An 8,024-nucleotide genomic window follows, 5' to 3' on the forward strand; every position below is an offset into this window, starting at 1 on the left:
ACATTAGGATTATTTGACATGTAAACTGACAATTCCAAATGTTGTTTGATAAACAATATTTAAAGACACTGTTTAGTACGTGAATCCAGGTAAATAAAGTCACAGGGAAAAAAGTCAATAATTTATGGTGGTCGGTCATAAAGTCACCGGAAAAAAGTAACCCATCCTAACTTAACCTAACTTTACCTAACCCAACACAACCTAACCTATAACCTAACCCAACCCAGCCTAACTTAACCTAACCCTCCCGTGGAGGGCTAGTGCCGTTAGTGCACCTCACAGGGTGCACTGTAGGCATTACTAAAGATTTTTGCAGCTTCCCTTCAGCCCCTAGCTGCAACCCCTTTCATTCCATTTACTGTACCTCCATTCATATCTTTCTTCCATCTTGTTATCCACCCCCTCCTAACAGTTATTTCATTGTACAACTGCGAGGTCTTCCTCCTGTTACACCTTTCAAACCCAACAACTCTCAATTTCCTTTCCAGTGCTGAATGAACTCATAGGTTCCAGTGTTTGGCCTAAACTCTATATTTCATTCTATCTATAACCTAACAACCCAACCAAACCTAACCTATAACCTAACCTAACCTAACCTAACGATTACTGGCCACCATAAATTAATGTGACTTTTTTCCTAGCCAAAATTGTGACTTTTTTTCCTGACTACCTTAGTGAATATGGGGTTTTTCTTTTCTTTTGATTCCATCATGGCCCTACAAGGTTGCACATTCCACTGGCCGGGAGTCAATGAACTTTGGCCCATTTTGAATTTCTATGTAATAAAACAATGTGTATTCGTACATTTATTATTTTTGTGTCTCAGCTAGAGTGCATGGGTAATGAAAATGCATGGGTAATGAAATCACACCTACACTTGCTATTGTAGCCATGTCGACTGTCTGTTATGTTACCTGCATTTCATTACTAAATGGACAAACTTGCAGTAGTAATACTAATTCAAGCACGCAAAATATCTCTTACGAACAAACCTACAAACCGCTAATGATAAACCAATGACTGAAAACATTACTAAGCCTAAGCAGATTTTGGTAAGCTGATGCTTGCAAGTATTTTGAGGCAATGATGTGCTTTGAATTATCAAGAGGTACTAATGGTCAAAATGTATGACTGTAAGTGACAAAACAATTGATCTAATATGAAAAGCCCTAGAGGATATTCAGAGATTGGCGGTACGAGTGAAGGGTTGGGAGGGGGGAAGGGGGTTGTTCCAATATTTCCTGGTTAATGGTAGGGTTGATACCTATCTTGGTCCCATGTTGAGAATGGGGTATGCGATTTTTGTCTCTTATGGGAAATTTTGGGGTGGGGGTCTTCTGTCCTTCTCCAAGGTGTGAGGGGTGGGGGAAGATATTCCCGTCTCCTTGGGGTTGGGGTTGGGGCTAAGGGATACCCATAAACCCCTGGGTTGGGTAATGGGTTGGAGATGGTACCAGTCGCTAATGTTCCAAATCCAATCAGCGGCAGCGCTGGTAATGCAGGGCTTTGCATGAGAGCTCTTCGCCGTCTACCTTACCCCCTCCCGCTTTCAAGCGTGCATGAAGTAAACCCATTACATTACGAGGCTGAATAAAACTTTAAGTCTATTTCTTTGTACTCTGGGCGTTTTTGTGAGGAAAAAGAAGTAAAAGAGATATAAGAGATAGTGACGAGGGGAAAGGGAGGCTATTAGGGGAGGGAGGGTGAAACGTAGGCTAGAACTGGCTAGATGGGGGATACGTTTATCCTCCCCGACCCCTCCGTCGTTCCCCAACCAACCCCATCATATCTTTCCTCCCCACCTCCCATCCCACCCAATGAATCTCTGTCTCGGTTTCCCTGACACAGCGAATCCCACCGTAATGGTAAGAATTAAGTCGTTAAGAACCCAAGGAAGGCTTCCATTGGATTGTAAAATTCATGTTATTATCTCGTCATGTATTTCTTTTTTCCACTTTTTCCCGCCATTTCTTCTTCGCTCCCGAGTCGCCTGCGATCCCGGACGTACGCGGAATAGCTTATCATTTCCCTCGTTTTTTTCCTTCCTCGTACTTCTTCGCGCTTTTTCTTGCTTCTGTAGTTTCATCGATGTCGTGATCTTAAAAAAATGTTTTTGTTTTTGTAGTGAATGCGTTTGTGTTTGCGTGTGTGTGTGTGTGTTTCCTTGCTTTTGTTTTTATCAGTTTTTAGTTCGTGTGGATTTTGCTGGCAATTAGTGTATCCGTATTTACTTGCAAACTATTTTTTTGTTTTTGGTTATCACCAAGTCCATTTTTTTTTCTTTACATAGGCTTTCCTGTGTATCTTTCCCTGTTTTTTTCCTGCTTATGAGATACTTAAGTGTGAATGTCCCTTTAACATATATATTACAGTGGTAGATATATATTACAGTGGTAGATAATACTTTCGAAGCTTCCCCCGGTTGGGGGTTGCCTGGGAAGTTTGGGGCTTTTGTTGCCTAACCTCTCTGTTATTGCTTTCTATTGATGATGCGTCAGATGGATTTTGCTGAGTACCTGATGTACCTGTTTTCTCTGATGATTTTATTCATGCCTATCATTATAGGGTGTTCGTTAAGTGTGTCTGTTTTCCCGTGTTTAATTTTTTATATATATTTGTTGGTGCTTTGAACTAAGTAGGGTTATTACCATTTGAAGCTTCATTCTGTAGCTTTTCTTGCCTATAACTGTGTTTCGACCCTATGGGGTTTTTGCAGTGTATATTTTTCCTGCGTTTTACATTAATGACGAACTGGTTAATGTTCGATTCTAAAGGGGTTTGCAGGATTATTAAATATGGCTAATAGTAGCGCTTCAGGAGAGAGAGAGGGGGGGGGTGCTTTAATTGATGCTTAGCCTACATGATGATCGGTTGCACCCCACCGGATTACCTCCCGAGGCTATCCTGTGCATGAGCTTAGATTCTAATTGTAATTACTGAAAGCAATGATGCTGTATCTGGTATTGGATTTAATTGTAAGGTGCCAGAACGGGCTAGACCCAAGCCTTGTAGCATGGTCGCTGAAAGACCGGTGACATTACATTTTAGCTCATTTAATAGTATATCCGAGAACTTGTTGAACTGTTTCCTCAGATGCTGTGATGTAGACAATAAATTAGAGGATGTCAGTGCAAATGAAAGTATACGAGCAATCTTGGTTGGGTTATGTTACTGAGTAGGTTAAGGTAGAGAGCATCTGACACCAGCTCTGTGATTGAAGTGTAATGTAAGGGCAAGTGTTTCCGGTTTTAATGGGTATTTGTCAATCTGGAACGAAGCCCTCTTTGATATTGTAGATGCACAGTATTTTATAGCATTCACGTTGAATGCTACTTAGTTTAAACGCCTTCAGCCTAGTACAGTATAGTTGGGAAGGTTGTGTTAATTTTCAACTTTTTTTTTTTTTTTTGTGAAATTGCGTAGCACACCCTCCTGCCTATCTATTTGGTCATAAATGTGGGGACCATACTGGGAAGCAATAGTCTAAGATTAGTCTAATCGAAGTCTTGCATAGCTTGCGCTTGTGTTGTTATCTTTTTGAAAAAGTTCATAGTATCCATGCTGACTGCTTTACCGTAATGGCATTCGCTCGAGGTCAGGATTATAGAAATTTCTTGATTCTCTTACCGAAGTGTATGAGCTCGAGTTCGCCTTCGTTAAAGGTTGCTTTGTTCGTTTGCCCTCAGGTATAGACTACGCTATCTAGTTCATTTTGAAACTGTTCATTGTTTTCACGTGAGTCTGATAAGGCCGAGATACAGGAATCTCGATGAGGATTACCTCATCGAGAGAGAGAATCTGTGAGGATTACCTCGTCGAGAGAGAGAGAGAATCTGTGAGGATTACCTCGTCGACAGAAGGAAAGGAATCTTTGAAGATAACCTCATCAAGAGAGAATTTGTGAGGATTACATCATTGAGAGAGAGTCTGTGAGGATTACCTCGTCGAGAGGTAGAGATAATCTGTGAGGATTGCCTCATCAAGAGGGAAAGGAATCTTAGAGGACAACCTCATCAAGAGAGAGATAATCTGTGAGGATTACCTCATTGAGAGATAATCTGTGAAGACTACTTCATAGAGAGAGAGAGAATCGGTGAGGATTACCTCGTCGAAAGAGATAATCTGTGAGGATTACTTCGTCGAGAGAGGGAAAGAATCTTTGAGGATAACCTCATCGAGAGAGAATCTGTGAGGATTGCCACGTCGAGAGAGAAAGAATCTGTGAGTATAACCTCATCGAGGGAGAGATAATATGTGAGGATTACCTCATCGAGGGAAGAATAAGCTGTGAGGATTACCTCATTGAGGGATATAATCTTTGAGGATTACCTCATTTAGAGAGATAATCTGTGAGGATTACCTCGTCGAGAGAGAATAAGTGAGGACTACCTCATCAAGAGAGAGAATCTATGAGGATTACCACGTCGAGAGAGAGAAAGAATCTGTGAGGATTACCTTGTAGAGAGAGAGAGGGGGAGGGATAATCTGTGAGGATTACCTCATCAAGGGAGATAATATTTGAGGATTACCTCATTGAGAGAGATAATCTGTGAGGATTACCTCGTCGAGAGAGAATAAGTGAGGACTACCTCATCAAGAGAGAGAATCTGTGAGGATTACCTCGTCGAGAGAGAAACTGAGGATCACCTCGTCGAGAGAGGGAAAGGAATCTTTGAGGATAACCCCATCAAGCGAGAATCTGTGGGGATTACCTCATTGAGAGAGAATCTGTGGGGACTACCTCGTTGAGAGAGAGGGAGAGAAGAAATCTGTGAAGATTGCCTTGTTGAGAGAGAGAGAGAGAAAAACTGAGGATTGCCTCATCAAGAGAGAGGGAACCTGTTAGGTTACCCCATCGAAAAGAGGGAATCAATGAGAATCACCTCGTCTAGAGAGAAGACATCTATGAGGATTGGTCTTGAGGGAAGGAATCTGTGATCATTACCTAGTCAGGAGAGAGAAGGAAATCTGCGAGGATTACCTCATCGAGAAAGAGAGTGAGAATCAGTGAGATTACCTCGTCAAAAGAGATAGGGATAATCTGTGAGGATTACCTCGTTGAGGGAGATAGTCAGTAAGGATTACCTCATTGAGAGAGAGGGAATCTGTGAGGATTACCTCATCTAGAGAGGGAAAGGAACCTTTGAGGATAGCCTCTTTGAGAGAGAGATCCGTGAGGATTACCTCATTGAGAGAGAATCTGTTAGGATTACCTCATCGAGAGAGATAATCTGTGAGGATTACCTAATCAAAAGAGAGAGAGAATCTGTGATGAGGTAGTCCTCGTCAAGAGAGAGAGAGAGAGAATCTGTGAGGATTACCTCGTCGAGAGACAGAAAGGAATCTTTTGGGGTAACCTCATTGAGAGAGAGAATCTGTGGGGATTACCACGTCGAGAGAGAGGGAGAATCTGTGGGGATTACCTCGTCGAGAAAGAGAGAGGGGAATCTGTGAGGATTACCTGTCAAGAGAAGGAAAGGAATCTTTGAGGATTGCCTCATAGACAGAGAATCTGTGAGGGCTACCTCGTCGAGAGAGAGAGAGAGAGATAATCTGTGAGGATTACCTCATCGAGAGAGATAATCTGTGAGGATTACCTCATCGAGAGAGATAATCTATGAGGATTACCTCGTCGAGAGAGGGAAAGGAATCTTTGAGGATAACCTCATCGAGAGAGTCTGTGAAGATTACCTCATCAAGAGAGAATCTGTAAGGATTACCTCGTCTATAGAAAAGGAATCTGTGAGGACTACCTCGTCGAGAGAGAGGGAGAGAAGAAATCTGTGAAGATCACCTCGTCGAGAGAGAGAGAGAGAAACTGAGGATTATCTCATCAAGAGAGAGGGAGCCTGTTAGGGTTACCCCATCGAAAGAGAAGGAATCTATGAGAATTTTCTCGTCGAGAGAGAAGACATCTATGAGGATTGTCCCGTCTAGAGGGAAGGAATCTGTGAGCATTACCTCGTCGGGAGAGAGAAGGAAATCTGTGAGGATTGCCTCAACGAGAAAGAGAGTGAGAATCTGTGAGGATTACCTCGTCGAGAGATATAGGGATAATCTGTGAGGATTACCTCATCGAGGGAGAGAATCAGAGGATTACCTCATTGAGAGAGAGGGAATCTGTGAGGATTACGTCATCTAGAGAGGGAAAGGAATCTTTGAGGATAGCCTCATCGAGAGAGAGAGAAACAGTGACGATTACCTCATCGAGAGAGAATCTGTTAGGATTACCTCGTCGAGCGAGGTAATCATGTGAGGATTACCTAATCGAGAGAAAGAGAATCTGTGAGGATTACCTCGTCGAGAGAGAGAGAGAGGGATTCTGTGAGGATTACCTCGTCGAGAGAAGGAAAGGAATCTTTAAGGATTACCTCATTGAGAGAGAATCTGTGAGGGTTACCTCGTCGAGAGAGAGAGAGAGAGATAATCTGTGAGGATTACCTCATCGAGAGAGATAATCTTTGAGGATTACCTCGAGAGAGAATCTATGAGGATTACCTCGTCGAGAGAGGGAAAGGAATCTTTGAGGATAACCTCATCGAGAGAGACCTCGTCGAGAGAGTCTGTGAAGATTACCTCATCAAGAGAGAATCTGTAAGGATTACCTCGTCTAGAGAAAAGGAATCTGTGAGGACTACCTCGTCGAGAGAGAGAGAGTGAGAGAAATAATCTGACGATTACCTCATCAAGAGAGAGAGGGAACCTGCTGGGGTTACCCCATTGAAAGAGAATGAATCTATGAGAATTACCTCGTCGAGGGAGAAGACATCTATGAGGGAAGGAATCTGTGAGCATTACCTCGTCGGGAGAGAGAAGGAAATCTGTGAGGATTGCCTCATCGAGAAAGAGAGTAAGAATCGGTGAGGATTAATTTGTCGAGAGAGAAGGAATATATGAATTTTACCTTGTCGAGAGATGATCAGGAGAGAAAAAAAAAAAAAAATTACGAGTTAATACTGGGTAATATTTTGAAAAATCGTGACATTAATGTTTAATCATAAATCAGAAATTTCGGAAAACGTCCTGAGCAAAACCTCGACGAGCAAATATAAGCGCGGGGACTCTCGGAAGCCTTCGAGCAAGCAAGACTCATTTAGCTTTGTTCATTCACTCTTCACAAACCGAAGACTCGTAGTCAGGAATGTTCAGAGGAGACTACCCAGCATCGCTACCTGCCGTTGATCAGCCCACGACCGTTACAACTACTCTGCGCATTCGCACGCTGATGAATCCGATCTTGTGCAGCGTTCGGCTAGACCCGGGATACAGCGTCCTCATCCTGAAGGAGATTCTCGCCGACGTCTTGGGCCTTCTGGTGTCGGATATCAAGCTGTTACGTCATCACACGGAGTTGCGAGACCACGAGGTCCTATCCGATTGTACGGTGACCAACGACGTCCTTACTTTGGTCCTGTCTGTGCAGTCCGGATTCTTGTATTTCTGAAGGAGCCGTTTTTTGATGCAGCAGGAGTCCTTGAGGAGAAGAGGTCGTGGATTCCTTCGGAAGGATTCAAGAGTCCATGAAGAGTGATGTAAAGATCTATATCCGGATTTATTTAAAGAATTCAAATGATGTAAAGGTCGATATCCGGATTTATTTAAAGAATTCAAGACTCCATGGAAAATGATGTAAAGATCGATATTAGGATTTATTTCGAGACCGACATAAGGTTTTCTCGTAGAATTTTCCTTAACCTTCGTCCTACCTCTGTATGTTCTTTGATCTGTAAATACTGTAATAAAAATATAAGGAAATATGAGTTAATGATTAGTATTGCAGTGTAATTTAGAAAGTATTTTCACTGATCACCAAGATCAGATTGCATTTCCTCTTGAATGGAAAAATTCTCAAAAGGGAGAATTTGTTTCTAACCATCATTCATTTATTGACGTGTACATTGTTCTCATCACTCTCTTCAATGCCTGGGGTTCTCTCTCTCTCTCTCTCTCTCTCTCTCTCTCTCTCTCTCTCTCTCTCTCTCTCTCTCTCTCTCTTCTCTCTCTATTTTGACTGTCACCCTGTA

Source organism: Macrobrachium rosenbergii, chromosome 56 (assembly GCF_040412425.1).
Source record: "Macrobrachium rosenbergii isolate ZJJX-2024 chromosome 56, ASM4041242v1, whole genome shotgun sequence".
In the NCBI taxonomy this organism is placed as follows: domain Eukaryota; kingdom Metazoa; phylum Arthropoda; class Malacostraca; order Decapoda; family Palaemonidae; genus Macrobrachium; species Macrobrachium rosenbergii.